At 40.8% G+C, this 19,194-nt stretch overlaps 1 long non-coding RNA gene across 1 annotated transcript; it reads right to left on the reverse strand.

Moving 5' to 3' along the window:
* Positions 1-559: 559 nt before the first annotated feature.
* Positions 560-18,978, reverse strand: LOC121084455. Its single transcript, XR_005826731.1, has 4 exons — positions 18,858-18,978; positions 18,513-18,753; positions 3,380-3,448; positions 560-798 (listed from the first exon to the last, which is right to left on the reverse strand). It is a non-coding gene; the product is annotated as an uncharacterized LOC121084455 (long non-coding RNA).
* Positions 18,979-19,194: the final 216 nt, after the last annotated feature.

Here is a 19,194-nt window from a genome sequence, read left to right on the forward strand (position 1 = left end):
GCAATAAAATAGTGAACTTGAAGCTACAAAGGGCAGGGGGTGTGGGGGGGGTGGGGAGTTGGAGAGAGAGAGCCAAAAGCAGTTATAGAATCGAGACTGGTGACTTTGCAATTGGCAATAATACGGTTATGAAATTAACAGACTTGGAAATTGTTTTAGACTCACTAAGAACATTAAAAGTTTGTTCTTCTTCTAAGTATGAATATGGAAGGACCAAAGCTGCAAAGAATATAAAATTCATATTTTCTCCAGCAGGCAAAGGGCTAAAATACAAGTGATGGTGCAGGAGAAGGAAAAAAAAGCAAAATTACAGCTTTGTTCCAGCCTTTTCTTAACCTCAACACCGAACAACTCTGAGACATCTTCTGAAGCTCATTGTACGGATAAAGCATATCTTCATTCCTGTTGGCATCTGAGTTGCCATTAACTGTGGATTGGCCACTGTTGCCAAAAACTATAGTGAAGGGAACTGCTGTCCCTACCCCATCCCTCCTAGAGCAGCAAGCAGACAGGGATGGTGTAACAAAACCAAGAGGTGACCCTACAGACCATACAAGAGGACTGAGATGCTAAGGCAGCTTCTCCTGCCACTGATGGAGAAGGCATGTGGGGGGAGGCGATGAGGGTCAGAGGGAAAGGCAGTCCCCCCTCTCTCCTCACCACAGCACCAGTTGCCCCAGCTCACTGCCAAGGCAGAGGGGAGCCTTCAGTCTGTGTCTGCCCATCCATCCCCAGCTGCTCCTGGCTTGTTGGGCAGTTGTTGCCTTTCCAACCACATGTTGATGAGTTTTTCGGCTTCTGTAAGAGGGAAAAGAACACATTCCAGTAATGTAGACTGCTACAGCAGTACCCTTCCCTGTTCAAAATATTCAACAAGAAGCTAGAAACATTAAGCCATTCCCTACCCAATAATCTCCTTTAAAGGACATCCCGGACCCAGTTGCTTTATGATGCTTCTGGTAATGCACATCAATAGATAGCCAGACAGTTATGTTCCAAACCCTATCCAAAATGTTCCATAATCAATTTTTTTCACCTCATAGGAGATTCAAAATTCAATCGAGTGGAAGCCTAGGCAGGAGAAAGCTATGTTTAAACATCATCCCCTGCATGCCTGCAGAGTATAATACTTTTAAAAAGCTCATTTGACATATAGAAAAGCATTTCACTATCCATAAACACAGTAGCTGTGTGTATAAAAGAGCAGGTAAATTAAACTATCTGAATGAAAAAAGAGCTGAACAATGGGAGCGAAAATCAGCTGAATTGAAATGAGCAAAAGTTGAAGCTCTTCGTATCAAATACGAAGAGTGAAGCAGGAAAAAAAATCCCTCTGAAATATTCATGTTCTGAAAACATGCTTTAAGTATATATAAAAATCCCAGTTTTTCACTTTTATCAGGTCATGACTTAATCCCTGGATACGCACATTCTGACCCAATAGTTCTCATTGTGGGATCAGGGCTTAAATGACCTATTTGGATCTTAGATAGAGCAGCTGCTCTGGGGAGACCCAGGCTCTCTGCAGCATCTGTCTTCCTTAATGGAAAGCAACTTCCTATTTGTTTACCTGCAAAAGGCTGCAAGGGCCATTACGAGAGCGCTCAGGCCAATTTCAGTGTCATGTCCTGAGATACAAAAGTGTATTTGATTTTCTACATTCGTTTCAATCAGGAATTTTCAACCTACTTTAATTTTCCTGCATTCCTTGCACCAAACATTAACAGTAGGAAACCTGAAACATCCCCAGTGTTACCACAGTTGTGAAAAAAGGAGATACCCAGCTTATTGAATTATTTCCAAATACTGCTGTAGCTCTCTATGCATCTCTAGCATAAAGGGGAAAAAAGTGAAACCTAATCATTAAAAGAAAACCTGTTTGGATTGTTTGAAGTGTGAAGGTCTTGTGTTTTGTAGTTAGAAATTACACTGCCTTACATGTTTCTTAATCTGATGCAGGTTTTTCTATTTTTTCCCCCTCTTGCTTTTAATTTGACATGCCAGTCAAAGTTAACATTAGGAAAACCAGCAAATATAAACCTTGTAATTTATATGCGTTCATGTTGTACACCATAATAGCTCTCATCTTGGCAAAAGTTAGCAGATTGTTCTCTGCTCTCAGGAGGAAATAGCATTCATTTTAGGTTTTAATGGAGCTTTAGGGTTATAGTAACTCAAATTAAACTAAATCATCATGAATTATTTCTGAATCCCATGTTATGTGCTCTCTTTTTTCCCTTTGTTGGTTTATGACCGTGTGAGCTCCAGACACTGGCAACTGGAAACCTGTGTGCTAAATAACAGCCCCCCTAGACCGCCCCCCACCCCCCACCCCACCCCAGTTTGGAGGGAAATGGCAACACCTTCGGACCATGCCTGCAGTGATAGAAACCCTGCCTGAGCACCACCAGCACATGCGAACTCATGGCTGTGGTGATCCAGGATGATGATGTCATGGGCTCAAGGAACTATTTAATCACATGAACAACAGCTACAAGTGTAAATTCTCATGCAGAGGTACTCCCACCTGAAAAAAAAACCACCTGTATTTGCATTATGTCTCATATATAGAGGAGAAACTAGATGTAAGCACTGGGAGTGTTGATTAATTACTGCTGCTTGGCCAAACGTAATGTAAAATTCCAAAATTAATTTAGAATAGCTTTTCTACAATGTAAAGAGCAAAAATTCAGATCTATCAATAGAAAATTTCAGGTCACGTTTCTCCATTTATCTAAAACCTCCTATTCTGACCTGGACTGGGAATGAACAGACACTCAAGCTCACTGGTATGGCAGTGCATACACCAGTATAAGAAGTTAGCTTGAAATTTCCATGATGTTAGCTATAGCCACCAAAACTTAAATCTTATTTTAATATTTTCCTCATAAGGTTGGCATCCTTGCTAAGGTATCTTTGTGAAAAATTGTGCATACTTGCCATTGTGCTCCTACATCTGAGAAGTATACAGGTCTGTAGTACTTTTCCATGAGGTCAGTCAGACTCAGCTAGCCTAATGAGGCAGCAGATTAACTCTGCAGCTTTACGAAGAACCACAGAGTCTGATCATACGTCAAATGGTTTTGGGAACTACGTCTGATCCAGACAATTCATAATTACTATATCTTCTTGCTACATTTGGTCTGGGACAAAACATTACTGGACTTCAACCACTGAAATTCCTTTTTCTTCTGCAGCCCAATCAATTGGAAGATTGAAATGTATTTTGGACTGTACTTGTTTAGAAATTATGAGAGGCTCAGAAGTTCTTCAGATTTCAATGTTTTGATAAGTGTGCAACACAGCTATGAAAAGTCAGTGTCATTTCTTCCTTGTTAATTGCTACATGTCTTTTCTAAAGTAGATCACGTGTACTTACAGGTTCAGATTTTGCCACTTGTGGTTTGCAGGCATATTTTGTGAGTGTATGTTCTTGGTTAAAAGCCATCTAGGATGAATAAGAAAGGGGATAAATAACTTCTAGGTTATCTACATTTGACATGTTATATTTGTTATATGTAATTAGTTATGGAAAAACAATCAAAGTACAAAATACACGTAACTAGCAAGTTATTTATAGCTGTGGCTATTCAGCTACTTGGCATTAACTATGTATGTGATGAACCATTTACAGATAAGGAAGAACTCTTGGCCTCCTACCAGGAACAAGCTTTTCTGCACTCCACATAGCTTCTCACACGGAACAGACTCTCACCAAAACAAAGCAGTAAAGCTTCAGTTAAAAAAAAAAATATCCAGGCACTTTGGAAAGCCAGTGGAGAGGCATATGTGTCCAGACCACATCCAGCATGGGAGCAACTGCAACCGCACAGGCTAGAACCAGGTGAAAAAATGCAGTTTTGACGATTTTGGCATAAATCTACCAATGTAACTTGAAAAAAGATGCTATTATGATGGCTGCGATGTTCCTAACTCTCTAGTTCACCCTTTCTCATAGCTGTATCTCCTGCTGTCTAATAACAGCTTTTACTTCACAACTTTTGATGTTGTGGCTGAGGCCACTCACTTACCAGGAGAAAGATATTACTGGGAGGAAAGGCAGGTGTACTGCACAAAGTAACAACGACTAGCATCTAACAAAGCCAAAGATACTAAATAATAAGAACAATCTTTTGGCTTCCCTTTACGATCTTGTTTTCTGAAAGAAACCAGTCTTATGTTATCCTAGACCTAAGAAGGAAAATCAAAATGAGCTTGGGGAAAAAACAAAAAGAGGATTTCTTCAGTCCTTACGGACAAAAAACTGAGGCTAATAGCTGTAGATGTAAGGTGCTGGATAAAAGAAATATGGATATCTGAGGGAGACTCTGAAATGAGAAGACATGTATAATGGAAATAAACTGCTGTGCCATCTGTTTTGGGGTATGCTGGCACCCACTCAAAACTAAGAGGCCAAATACTCAGCCATTCTTCTTGTCATTTCCTTCCTTAGCAGTATTTCATTTCTCCTTCAAGCACAAACCATTTTTTTTTCCTTATGCTTCAGTGTCATAACCAGGGTTCTCTTTTCTACTCCGTTCTTTCTCCTTTTTCCTTGCACAGTGACAAAGGCTTATACTGCCTATGATTCCTACAGGTGCTTTTTTCCTACACAGTATTTTCCAAGACCACCTATTTCCTTTCTTTCAAAATTTAATCCTTCCACAAAAGATTTAATTATCTAAACCAAGTATCTCAAATGATCCTCCCACAAGTCAAGATAGTAGGATGCAAGAATTGGCCCCATTATGTTTCTTTTACACACAGAGGGGAGAAAAGGAACCTGTATGATAGGAAAAATATAAAAAGGAAAAAAAATTAAAACTATCACTTGCAGTGATTTCAGCCCCAGTGGAAAACACACATTTATTGGGAAGAATTCTCAGCAGTAATGCTAGGAATCTTACATTTTCTGGTTCAATTACAACATCAGATCCTAGATATTGGTAAGAGGATTGTTTCTCAGAAATTTGATACTGAATCAATAGTATGCTAACTTGTGATGCATTAACACAGTGCAGGAGGTATCCAAATGTTATTAATAGTTTCATTGCCTTGCCATATATTCTTCCAGATATACTTAGCTATTGTCTAAATGACTGTTTTATTGAAATAAACACGAGCATGTTATGGGCTTACATGAAGTCGCACTTTGAAAGACAGCCTTGACTGCCCGGGAGCCTGGCTGCACACTCAGTGTCCTTCCTGCACCACGGCCACAGGGGTCCGAAGGCTTAGCTGTACCTGTGGTGACCTGAAAACCACAGCTCAGCCATATTTAGGGTGTGCTGTAGGTTCAGTGACATTTAAAGAACTGAGAACTTGGTCAAGTCCCCAGATATGACAGGCAACCATTGGGGTCAGTGATGGGATCCATCTTCTCTAACTTCACAGATCTGCAGTGGAGGTGTCTACATCCCATCTACCGATGCAGGCTCCCTTTCAATAGCCGATGGAGAAGAATAAGCACCTGCAGAGCACAGTTCTGCTGTATCTTACATGAGGAAAAACAGTATGAAGAAGTGCCTGTTTTTCATGCCAAACTTGCAAAGAAAGCCAATCAGATGGAGACATGGGCACTGTTGACTCCTGCATTTGGACAAACAACTCCCAGCCATGGTGTGTGAACTGAACAATACGGATGCTCTCTTCAGCCTTGTGTCCTAGAGCTATTCCATTCCCCTTGATCCTCCTAGAAGCCCTACATGATGGCTTTTATGTATTTTTTTTTTCTTTGCTGTCTTAACTGCTACTTCATTCGACTGCATTTCCATGTTTCTCTCACATCTAGGCAGCTAATATATCCAATTCATTTCCCTCCTTATGTCTTCTAACTGATGATTCCCAGTTTCATAGAAAGACATTCTCGTTATTAGTCTCTTGATGGTTAGGTGATTTAGAAAATCCCATCTCACACCTCTCCCTTTAAAAACTTGACCTTTGTTTCCCTGTCTATTCATATAGTTGTAGACTCCTTTAGGAGCCTGCAACACTATAAATTAGAGTTTACTGTGACAGAATCACCAAATCATTTAGGTTGGACTTTTTGGTTTATTTTTATGAAGTGGATTATTCTCAGCTGGGATCTAGATGTTGACCTCATTGATTTTTTTTACCCCACATAGGCCACTAATACAGCACTGGAATGTATCATATTTGACTAGACCAAATCAAAGCTGCTGAACTTGCCTATATCCACCTTTGTGTGTAGTTGCTATTAGGCTGAGGCTATCCAATGCACATGATAAAGTTTCTTTTGGTGTTGGTTGTTTTGATGTTGAACAAAAGGAAGAAAATATCACAATGTTTTGCCAATGATATGATTAGAGGAAGGAATTTTCTACTGAAAATACTGACCCAAGGAGAAATCATTGATTTTTAAGGAAGGAAGAGCTATATAACCTTTACATGGTTGAAAGAAATCACAACTGATCAGTTATTTTGCTCCTCTCCAAAGAATTAATAGCTGACTACTATTTCCTGTTTTAGGACTATTGCTGATGAAATTGCATATTTAAAATCTAACCTATCTGCATTTGCAAAACCTACATTCCATTATGAAATAAATTAATCATTCATCTATGATGGTCATGAAAACCAGTCAGGTTTTCCTTCTGCTTCTTTCTTCCTTTCTTAATCCTTGCGTATTACCTATAGCTTGCATGCAAGTAATGCACATTAGTCAATTAATAGGCTGTTAAATGACAACAGTTCCAGGCAATTTAATTACTGTTGGTAAAATAAGAAATGAATTATTGCATGTCAGTAACTAATTTCAGCTCCTTTCCTTGGAACAAATCAACTTTCAATGCAATGGCTTATTTAGGGGGAGAAAAACAAAACAAAACAAAACAAAAAAAGATTGCTCCCTTGCAGATGTAAATTGCTGAGTCATTTATTGGCCAACGTGTAAATGCCTCTTCAAAACCTTCTTCCCTTTTCCTGTGGTGCCAGGCAAAGTTTATTTAAAAAGTGTGTTACTGTTTCTGCAACTAAATATTTTAAAAAATAGAGTATGAATATAAATAAAAAAAAGAACATGCAACCCAGAGAAGGTTCTTCCCTCTACTTTCTGTATGTTTATATAATAAATGTATTAAAATGAATGAACTTTAACCATCAATTAAAGTACATAATTCTGTAGTAAAATGGACTGATTTGCTGTAGCTGATGATATTACAAGGTGGTTTGCAGAAGAGATAACTATGACATTTTCTTAATTGTGCATTAGTTTTCTTTTCTGAAGTACCAAGAAATCATTTAGTATGGATAATAACGGCTAGCAGAACAATTTATAATCCTAGATTTTACCAACTCCATATAAGATGACCAGAACACATTATTATGTGCTGGTCCCAAAAGGCATCAGCACCACTTATAGGCTGTTCTGGCAGCCCCTGGTTAGGAAAATCTCATGTTAAGTTCAGTATTTCATACCAGAGGGAAGTCACTCAGCAGCACCCCAGCGGCTCCACCTCCTCAGAGCACGTTTCATCACATTTCTGGAGTGAGGTGGCTCCACCACAATTGAATGACTAGAGGACTCCTTTCTCAGAAAGTTTATTTCACTGCTCTGTGACAGTTTATAGGGAAGTAAATAACTGTTAATGCAAAGAGCTCTGAGAAGACTTCATTCTTCTATCCTCGCATATGTGTGGACTGTTGAATAAATTACTAACAGGCTCTTGAATGAGTGCCTAGAAGGAAGGTAAGAAAAATCACTGGAAATGTTTTTTCCTATCCACAGCCCATTTTATACCTTCTGACTGCTGGGACTTTGTCTTTGACTTTGTGTTTGGCTCGTCACCAAAAATAAGGAGAGCACAGATGGGTTTCACACGAGCATTAGTCAATGCAAAGATTGCCACAAATGGAAAATAAAAAATATAACCGCAGCACCAGCAGGCACCTTTTGCAAAATCTTCCAAAAAATACACTTCATTAAACAGAAGATGCACTGGTTTCTTGAAAGTCTGAGAAGAGTTTCATGACAATCAAACTGCAGCAGTTCTTAAAGAATCCAGCCAGGTAAAGGAGTAAAAAGAAAACAGCTTTATATCAAAGTTTAAAAACTGAGCCAGTCCAAAGATCTTAAAGAATATAGTTTTCACTGAAAAATCACCTGTGCAAGAGAGCTGCTTAAACTCAACTGTAAATTCAAAGCTGTGGAAAAAACAAACAAAAAAAGCCCCTACTCCCATATAGCCCAGGAAAAATTAAACTTCCACATGTATAAATTTTGTTAATGAATTTCAGATATCATAGACCTCAATTGGGTCCAGAATGCTTACTGCATTCTCCTCTACGGGCTAAACCCCAGCGTCTGTTAGGGCATCCAAACTGCCATTTTTGTCTGGCCTCAACAGCTGTAAAATGTTAGGAAAGGGGTTAGCTAACAAGCTGCACTTCCATCCTCTCCATCAAGCACTAGTTCCTCACTGTATAATATTATAAATTAATCCCTTAATTATAAAATGGGATGTGACTCCCAAATGGAGTGACCCAGATCTGAGAACTAACACAGATCACGATATGAATGACTAAGAGCATCGGACAGATTTCCCAATTGGTCAAGGATGAGGTTTGTGTCTCTTTTCTGTGTCCTCTGCTGGAAAGACATTCACAACTGAAAACTTTGTGAATATGCTGTCTTCTGCCACCAGACTCTGGACTGACATTAGCCCCGGAGTTACTGGAAACTTCAGAAATACCAGCTACACCAGGATGGAAGAGAACCTCTACACCTTACTCAGATGAAAACACTGCAGGCTATTCCGAGAAGGTCAGACCTTTAACCCCCCTTTTCAGTGCCAATATTCCAGCCTCTAGGCTCTTCTTTTCCCTATCACAAGCCTTTCCTTTGCATTTTATTAATGTAGCAACCACCTACTGCAGACTGTCCACAAAGCACTGCCTTGTCCTGCAACTCTGATGGATTACCAGCTGGAAGAAGTGCTACGCTGAATGGTAAATTGTGTCGTACACAAACTCAGGAAATGTCACTTCTGCTTTTGTACTAATTTCACTGTACTCTTTGGTACTACACTGTCCTTTACTATTTTATTGCCAACCTTTTAAATGAAAATGAATACAAATTCAGTGCAGAAGAAATGAAGTGCAGGAAGAATTAAATGCGTGCTTCCTAGTAATTACTGCTTATATATGACAGACATCAATACTAGCTTTACTGCTGATGAAGTCTAAGCAAGCTGTCTGAAAACATGCATTAAAATTGTGAGGTGTGAGAATTGCTATATTCACCTTGCTGACCTAAAGACTCCCAACAACAGTGATTTCCTAAAATAACCTCAACAAACATCCACAATACGATAGTGCCAACAGCTTCATAATTAGCAACGTTTGTGTACAGAATGGCTTCACTGGTGAAACAACCCACATTAACTCTCTGTAGTTTCTTGATAGTTCATTCCTTGATGTGACCATCTAAGGGTTGTGCTCTAGATATAGATATAAGACAGACAAGAAGTAATTCCTCTGGACAAGAGTTGCAGTATTTCTCTTCATGACTTTGTGGACATAAATAGTTCTGGTTTAGACACACAGTGAAGCAACATAGATTTGGTATGTTAGGATTCATCGGTCTTAGAGGGAGGTGCATAATTAACAAGTCAGCTCCAGAAACATCAACTTTGTTGTGCAAGCACAATGAGTGTGTGATGCATGCAGGTAGCCCAGTGTTTTCTAAGACGTACTGCACAAAGCTCTTTGCAGAGTTCATGCACATTAGCTATAACTAACCTGCTACAGTTATGTCGAAGGTATTCACAAGAGCAGGAACACAGACAGAATTATCCTGCCTGTTAGAGCAGACAACTTGAAAATCCATCAAATCTATGAAGTCCTGAAATTCTGCTGAGACCATCAGCTTCAACCAGACCATTTCGGCTTCTCCTGCCTAGGCTCAGATTAGTCCCAGGTCCAGGCAACAGGAATCAGTGGTCTATTGCTTAAAGCCCATGCAATCAACTATATAAATGCATTTGCAGGTAACAGGACCCTCCATCATCATAATAAGAAGTGCTAGTGTCATCATGGCCACTACCTGGCCAAAGGTACTGTTTTTTCTCTTTGCCAGTTATACAGGTCATTGCTGGCTGTCAATAGAAAAAGCAAAAAGAACATGTAATGTTTATGGCAAAGAATAATGGAATTTGTAAACTTGCTCCAATACAGAGAACTCTTGGAAGTTCACATATTCCTTTGGAAGTAAAGAAATCCATCTCTCCTCCACCTTATCTACATTTATGTCATATCTAATGCAATCATCCAGATATAAACGTTCCTCATTAATCCCCAACAACTCCAAGAACTGGAGCCCCATTTATGAGTATATGCTTTGCCAGAGATAACCCTACTGCATTTATTTCCTCTCACAGCTGCACAGACAGACACCAGGAAGGAAATTCCTGGTATGCTCTGAACAGTTTCCCCCTTCAGCACCCCCATAAATAAGCAAGAGCTTCTTCAGGGAGGTTTTACTAATAGACTGGGTGATACCCTTGAGTCCAGAAAGAAGAGTTCAGCCACCATGGTGTATAGCTACATCCTTGTTCTTAGGAATACACTTCCAGTCGTGTAGCACATTGCCTTACATTGGTAGGTCTCCTTGTATTTACACGGCAAATGCTAACAGAAGCAGTAACTAAGATGGAGAACAAAGGCAACAGCAGGAAAACTATGGTCAGATGTACAGTTTGTGCCACAATGCACCCTCTATTATAAATAAGAACATCTAAAAGCATCCATAAGGCTGAACCACAATCTAGAGAACAAAAGCAATCTAGAGAACAGAAGCAAGAAACGTTGCATGCACTATTCCAAAAGGATATTTCAGAGAGCCCCTTCTCATAGGCACTGTCCACTACCTTTCCTCTTCTCACAAAATGCCTCATAATAGAAAGGACAGGGCCAAGTTCCTCCTCAGGGCACAGATTAACCATTATGTGCTATTTCATAATAGGATGCAGGATTTCACAGTGGCAGTAACAAGCACAATTCCCATCCTAGATTTGCACCCAAAAGGCAGGCCACGGAATTTTAGGAAGGACCCGATTATCACCCGATTATGAATGTTCATTGAAAATTCAGATAAGCATCCTTAAGCATACCTAGATGTCTCTCTTCTGATGTCTGTCCCTTCCTTTCTCTAGTTAGCAATAGTCATAAGGAATTATTATATCAGAATGCTTTCAATATCAGACTATTAAAAAGTCTATCAGGCATTTTATAATGCAAATATGTCTTTTCAGGACTTGCAGAGTGAATGAATCCAGGAGTTATTGTCCATTCATTCTTTGACCTCTCAACTTCCCAAGCCTCTGGCACATCTGCCATTTTCCTTATGCATTAGATATTAAAGTAGCAGACTTCAGCACTGCTTTCCAAGGAAACTCACATTCAGTCCCCCACTTGTAATAGAGATTTACAATTTAGTTATCTATTGTGAATAATTAGTCTCCTAGAAATTGCTTTGGTAACATTTAACGTGACACAGGTTCTCTGCTTTGATCTCATTCCATATTTCAATGTTTTATACTGTAGCTCCCTTTTGACAAACCCTATTAACCAAACCTTCCAGGCTTTACTGAAAATGTCAGGCTATAGAAAACAGATAAGAATTGTCATTCTGCAGTGCCAGCAGAGGCCCGCTGACTTGATTCTGGCACTGCTTTACTAAAGCTATAACTCACAGGGCAAGAGAAGCAACAGTATCAATTGCTAGGGCAAGGGAAAAGTGAACATGGCAAGATGTTTTACAGTTTGCTGTGTTCTGTGGTTAGCCACTATCTTCCTTTTCTCTGAAAACCTACTGAAATTGCAATCTTCAAACAAGACAATGATGGATTGAGTAAGATTAAAGAAGTGTCTGGGTTACAATGCAATGAGCAGTGCAGGACCCTGTATTTCAAAACACATTTGATTGCAGTATCACTTGCTATACCAGCAATTTTAAAAAGCATGTCTAACTTCCAGTGGACTTATATTTGGAAGTGCTTTTAATTGTATCAATAACCAAGTTGAAGTAGGGAATGTGGGTGCATTTAACGCATATCATCTCATTTCAATATTTTAAGGGCTCAACACCTAAGTGTTACAAGATTCTTTTGTGTAATTTGAAAATTTGTAGTCCTATTAGGAAAGAAAAAAATGCATTTTCTACCCACAGCTGAAGAATCAGAATCTAGTATTTATGCCATTTGCGGCAGTTGCTTCATGTTGTTCTGCTCACAAGAGTAGGTCTTGGAAACAGAGCTCCTGGGACACATTACTGCCTATAAGGATGTCCCACACTGGGATCCTGAACAGCAGTGGCCTCGTTTTGACTTCCAAAGTTTAGGCATTTCCAAGAGGCAGGCAGCTAGCGCATTAACTCACTACAGCTGTGTTCAAAACATCTTGCAGGAAGAGCCCGTAGTGCCCAAGCACACCCCGTGGCAGACAGACCCTGCACAGCGTCTTCCAAACCGTAGATGTTGGTGTAAGTCTCTTACTCTCACTCCCATTCATTTCACTTCTCTAACATGTTTTGGTAAATCCTAGGTATCGAGCTGCATCCTCAGGCACCCAAAATAGCATTTAGAAAGAAATGCCAAATGATTCAGACCACCACCATCACCTGCTTTGCCTGTGCTGGAAAGCCAAGCTGGCTCCAACCTCTGAGAGAGAGATCAGAAGACAGAAGTTATTTCTGGGGGGAACCTGCAGTCACTAACAACTTTGCTTTCCTCTCAGCAGCATGAACAAGTTTGTAGCAGCAGGTCTTTTGTTTCAACTTTGTATCCCAGCTCTGACTCCTGTAGAAGGTGCTGCCCATCCTCAGTGTAGAACTGTTGCTACCACTGTTGAAATGGCTTCTTGCACTTCAGCTGCCATCACCTCCTCATTTCTACCCAAGTCAGTCCTCTAAACAAGTTGTCATTGAACAGGAGGTCATATAATGCTCAGAACTTGACTTAGGTCTTAGTCACCCTTACCTGACCTGAGGAGCAATCACAGTGCGCCTTGGGAAGCAGACCTAAAATAAGCAACAGGGCTTCTCTTCCTACAGATTTCTCCTTGCTCATAGCTGGGTACATTAAGTCCATCTAATGAAGTCAGAAGCCTCACATTTAAATGTTACTATGAACGAGTCATCTTTCTATAATGGTGCAAAAGCAAGAAAACACAGCAATTGCCGTAGAAGTTGTTGCTCGCACCACTACAGCCATGTTACTTGGTGACCTGGTAAGCTAGGCCAGGGGGTCAAACCCACAAGTCCTTATCTGTCCTAAAAGGTAATGTCAGCAGCTGCACTCGCCAGTGAGGCCTGCCACCTATTGCTTGTGTCATGGTAAATGATTATAGGCAGACAAATCTGCTGCTTCGTTTTAATCAGTTACTTAATCAGCTTGCTTGGAATGAACTGGTTTGGCTCAACATACTGAGTGACAAAACACGTCAAAGCGGAGGGTGTAATAAAAATGTACTGATAAATCATGGAAAAGTGATAGCATCATTCTTTTTATTTACCCTTTTGTTTCTATCAGAGCAAGTTAACCTCAGCTCCTTCCATTCATCTTCTGTTGTTATTGCTGGGAAATTTAGTATTTAGCTCAAGATGTTTCGCATGATGAATTATTAAAAATTTTTAACTGTTGGACAACCTTCTAGAGGTATAAGATTTTTTTAAAAAAAATTATCCCTTGTTTTGCTGTAAGGGGAGACAGCTAATGAAAAATGGTCCAGAATTATTGTGAAACAATTGTCTGTAGTGTAATCAAGTCTGCTTCTGCCCTCCAACTACTCCAAGATATAATGATACATGTATCATTAAGCAGCTGCTATGGATGCCTGAGGAAACTGGTAGAAATTTGTACCTATTGTTTTTCTTTCTCCCCTTCAATCTGCTCTGTTACACCCCTTCCATCCACTTCCCACTGCACTTTTTAAATGTTACAGGCCTGGGGAAGAGCAGCTGCAAAGCTGACTGCTGGAAAAGGATTTGAGGGTGCTGGCCATCATCTGGCTGAACATGAGCCCCCAGTGTGCCCAGGTGGCCAAGGAGGCCAACATCATCCTGGATGGTGTCAGCAATACTGTGGCCAGCAGGACCAGGGCAGTGACCATCCCCCTGTGCTGGGCACTGGTGAACCTGTGTTGGGGTTTGGGCCCCTCACTACAAGAAAGACACCGAGGGGCTGGAGCGTGTCCAGAGATGGGCAACGGAGCTGGGGAAGGGGTCTGGAGCCTGGATTGGAGTGGGCTCAGGGGGGACCTTATCACCCCCTAAAACTCCCTGATAGGAGGCTGTAGGCAGGTGGGGGTCAGTCTCTTCTCCCAGATAACAAGCAACAGGACAAGAGGGAACAGCCTCAAGTTGTGTCAGGGGAGGTTTATATTGGGTATTAGTAAAAATTTCTTCACCAAAAGGACTGTCAATCATTGGAACAGGCTGCCCAGGGAAGTGGTCAAGTCACCATTTTTGGCGGCCTTTAAAAAACATGTAAACAGGGTGCTTAGGGAATGGCTTAGTGGTGGACTTGGCTGTGCTAAGTTAACAGTTGGACTTGATGATCTTAAAGGTTTTTTCCAACCTAAATCATTTTATAATTCTATATAATTTTGGTTGGATCCTGCCACTGGCTACAGTGGTGTAACCTTTCACCCGAAGGCTTGTCTGCTGTCCCTGGGACAGAAGGGTTTTGACATTCCTTGACTAAGTGGCTACTTAATTATGGAATCTTTCAAGTAAGCTCTTTTAGGGCTGTGATTTTTAACACAGCAGAGGACAAGGGAGAGTATGTGACTAATGTTCAATTAGAAAAGCTTTGAAATCAAACAACTGCTCGTTTAATGGTTGCTAAATGCTGTGTAATACTAAAGGCTATAATTAGGTGTGTTGGGTTCTCCTCCCCTGTCCCCAGCTCCACACACGCTGTCTCCAGTTTGCAAGTTATCCTACACAAGGTGCAAGGCATGCTCTATGCAATAGGCTCTTAGAAGGAGCCAAAAACACTCTTAGGGGTGACATTTCTCCCACTAGTCTATTCAGTACATAGCGTATTTTGAGGATTTTAAATAATAACAATATTTAACAGCAAGCCAAAATTTGGCCAATGAAAAAAGTCATCATGGTCTACATCTGGTTTTATTCCCTTCAAGCAAGAGGCCCCAGCTCTACACGCAGGATGAGGCAAAATACTAGGTGTACTTACGGAAAGAGAGAAGATGGAAAAGAAGCATTTTCCTGAGCTCTTTAACAAAATAATTCAAATCTGGTTTATAATTTTATTTTATTTTTTTTAAATGAATTATCTCAGTCTCCAGGGTGCCTGCCAACAGAAATTTGTTTCTGGCATATGTTGCAGAACGATAGCCTCCATTTTAGTCATCAACAAAGACACTAATATGATCATGCCAGCACATAGGTACTCAAGAAGGTGGACACTGATGAGTGGGTGTCATGGAAATCATTACTGAGGGACCTTTTTAATTTGTAGAGGAGGTTTATTTGTACATGGCAGAAATCCACAACAGCCTGGTTTTCCTAAGAGAAAAAAACAAAAAAACCTAAGCAGCTCTCAACTAAATGTCTGTGTGCTGGCAAAGAGAGGGTAACAGGGTAAAGCTGCATGAAATTTTCCTGCTGAAACCTGAGATAATGCTAGATCAAATCCAAACCAGCCTCCAAGAGTCAGTGAAGCTCTGGAATGATTTCAACCAAGGAGATTTCTCCTAGATTTTGACTCTGTTTAAGGGCAGATAGGACAGAATGCCTCCTATCCCATACCCAGTGGCCAGGCACCTATCAAGAGCCTCAGTGACTGCAAGGTTTCCCAAGCAATCAGCTTTACTCTAAATCTGCTACCGTTAATTCAATGATGGAAAGCTTTCTGAAAATTCCAGCTCTGAGGATCTGGTTTTATTTATGTAAAACAAAGAAAAATCTACATCTTTCCATGTATAAAAAGGCTAAGACTCAGTACATAAAATTCAGCACAAGTGTCCAGAAAATATGGGCAGGTCTGTGGCAGCAAAAATAATTTTTCAGAGGCATCATCTCAGAAAATTTCTGGCAGTTACTGCTTAAAGGGCTACCACCTCCAGCAGCCTCCCCGGCCAGGTAGGCTCCTTCCCCACTAGGACTTGCTGTTCCAGCAGCACAAGCAGAAGCAAATGTGTTTGCCCCCTTTGTTCAGCTAATTTCATTTAACACGCCTTATACCAGACTGAGGACGTGTCAGCTAGGGCACAGATACTTGTTATATTCTGCTTTTGCCTTCAGAGGGCATGGGGAAAGGCACAGGGAGGCAGGAACCACCCAGTGAGGTTCACCATAGGATGTCAGAGGGCTTCTAACCTGTCACAGACAATTCTGGCTGTTACTGAAGAAAGAAGGAAGGCTATAATTTTTTATGTGTCCAAAGTACCAAAAAAACCCTTGTACTAGCCATGCCACAACAGAGAGCAGATCTATTCGGACAGAAATGCTTGATTTCAGCTTTGAAAATACCTTTTTGCCAACAGGTATTTTCAACAGGATGTTGGCAAAAAATATTTTCCAAAACATAATTAATTAAAAAACAAAACACAGTAGCAATCTGTGAAACGTCAATATTGTGCAAGTCTTATGGTGCTCTTGTGTTTTTTTCATGAATTAGTAAAAGAAAAGGGAAAAAATGCCTATTTTAAAAATTATTATTGATTTTGCTTGTCCATATCACTTCAACTTTGACCCATGAGATTTGTCTCTTCTGTAAGATCAATACAAAGCATTGGACCTTATAGAATATAATTTTTCACATCCTTTAGATGACTTGCTATAGATTCATATTTTGGTCAGAACTTTCCCTTTGCAGCCAGGCAGTAATGATTATGAAAGCACTCATAATAAGAAAAGAAAAGAAAACCCATAATTAAGACTAGTAAAACAATGATAACTGCACTTCTTGGTTGAGAAAGGAGAAAAGACTTTGCAGTTCTGTATTCTGTGTAAATTACACAATTTACATTCTGTTGTAAGATTTATGACATATAACAAGCCCCCCTAACCCAGAAAGCACATCCCTTTCAACAAGGTCATCTACAAAGCAGCTGAGCAAATGATGTAGGATTAGTCAGTCACTTTTCCTCTGAGTACAGAAGAGGGGAAACAGAGGGACCGATAAGGTCTAACCCATCACTGGGATGATCTTCAAACAGTGAAGCATCACACAACATACTGGATGCTTACAGTCTATCCCTCACCCGGTCCCTGAACTCTGAAGCACTTCTTGATGACAATTCCATATCAAATTGTCAGAACAGAGACATTTACTGTCCCACCGTTACAAGAGACACAGTGAGTCACCTGTTCATAGTTCCAATTTAGTCTCAGAGCCAAAAGTGGGAGAAACCAAGAGATCACAGATCTCTTACTATTGTCTAGGGTGACCTTCCAGTGTGGAGAAGCCTCTGAGCAGCACAACATTTCTACTTGTGAATTCTGTACTTATTTTGAGAATTCATTGGTAAACAACACTAAAGTGATGACAGGAAGCTCTTAAACCTCTTGCCCCTCAAACAGAAACCAAAGAGCTCTCCTCCCAGACAAATTATTTTCCTCTTTTAAGAATGGTTGCACAAGAATTTCACTCTGACTTATATAAGGAATCATGGGGGGTTTTTTTACTTTCCAAATAATCAATAAAAGTTGTGGGAAACATAACTTGGGACTGCATATTAATCTTGCATTCAGCCTTCCTTGCTAGCTTTCAACAGGACCTATTCATCTTGCTGAGTTTATAGGGAATGATTTGTTTCATCTGTACACTCCATGCACCACTAAATATAAAACCAACTTCTGTTTAACAAAGTGGATAGCAGCATGAGGCCCCTTCTGATAGCCTGGGCCCTGGTAAGAGCATTGAAAATGGTGAGAAGTTGTCAGCCTGGGAAAGAGACTGGTTTATGGCACAAGCCATATCAGTGAGCAGATCAGTTTTGAAAAGAAACAACTTGGAGCAACTAAACAGATATCCTGTGGACCTGCTGCGATTTAAGATATTTGTATGAAGGCATGGTAACACATGAGCCTAAGAGCAGCTGGACTGGGTCAGACCACAGGTCTAGCCCAGCACCCTGGATCTGACAGTGGCCAGAAGTGGATGCTGAGAGAGAGATGTAATAGTAAAAGATGTATATAAAGGTACTTTCCCCAAATGCTCTTCCAGCTTTTATCAATCTGCAGTTCAACAGGTTTCTGTCTGTCACAATCATCATGCTTTTCATCTACAAACTTTCCCAGTTCTTGAACCTATGCCAACATTAGCATTTGTAGCACCCTGCAACAGGCAGCTTCAGTGCATGATGTGTCTTTTGTCAAGATACACATATTTTTGGTCTTTTTCTTGAACCAGCCACTCTGGCTTCATCTGATACCGCCTAACTCTTCCATGAGTTAGGCAGATCTGTATTCACCCACATCTGCCCCCTTTCCCCTCTCTACCCTGGGCTGAAGCACCATGGTTTACCTCAGAATTCCTCGGGCAGAAGCTGCTCCATACCCTTGTCACCATCCCGTAACTCTTTTTAGATGCCAGGAGAGAAAGGGTACATGACGCCAAACATGCCGGTTCTGCAGAAGCCCCAGGGGGGATAAGGAGCTCATGACTTTCAAGCTGCAGGAGGAGGAGAGTTTCAGTGCCTCCATCCAGGTCTTGGATGAGATGACCTGCAAGGGCAGTCCTGTGGCTTTCCCTCGGTTCAATCTGGCTGCAATACAGGGCATCAGCGTGGAGAAGAAAAGACGGACCCACAGTTACATCCCCGAAATGCCACCCCTCCCTTGCTGGAGAGGTTTAAGAGCACTGCAATACCTGCTTGTGCTGTGGCTCTGGTCAGCAGTGCTGTGAAAGGTTCAGGTGTTACTGTGCACACCTCGTCGCTCTTCTCCTCCCTGGGGATCTCAGCAGTGACTATCACGGTGCAACTCTGAAATCCTTGGGGTCTTTATTGCACTACTGCTCCACGGTTATAACCATGGCTTTCATCAGTAAAACCAGACACAGGTGAAACTGTGAAGGCCTCAAGGGTTTCCACTTGGAAACGTCACTTCTGAGGAGGTGTCAGCAGCTTTGTGGCTCAGCCAGGCGCATGATTCAACCCAAACTACAGAAAATATCTGTGGCAAAGGCATTGCAGTGTGCCTGGACT

This window comes from Falco naumanni, chromosome 3 (assembly GCF_017639655.2).
Source record: "Falco naumanni isolate bFalNau1 chromosome 3, bFalNau1.pat, whole genome shotgun sequence".
Lineage (NCBI taxonomy): Eukaryota > Metazoa > Chordata > Aves > Falconiformes > Falconidae > Falco > Falco naumanni.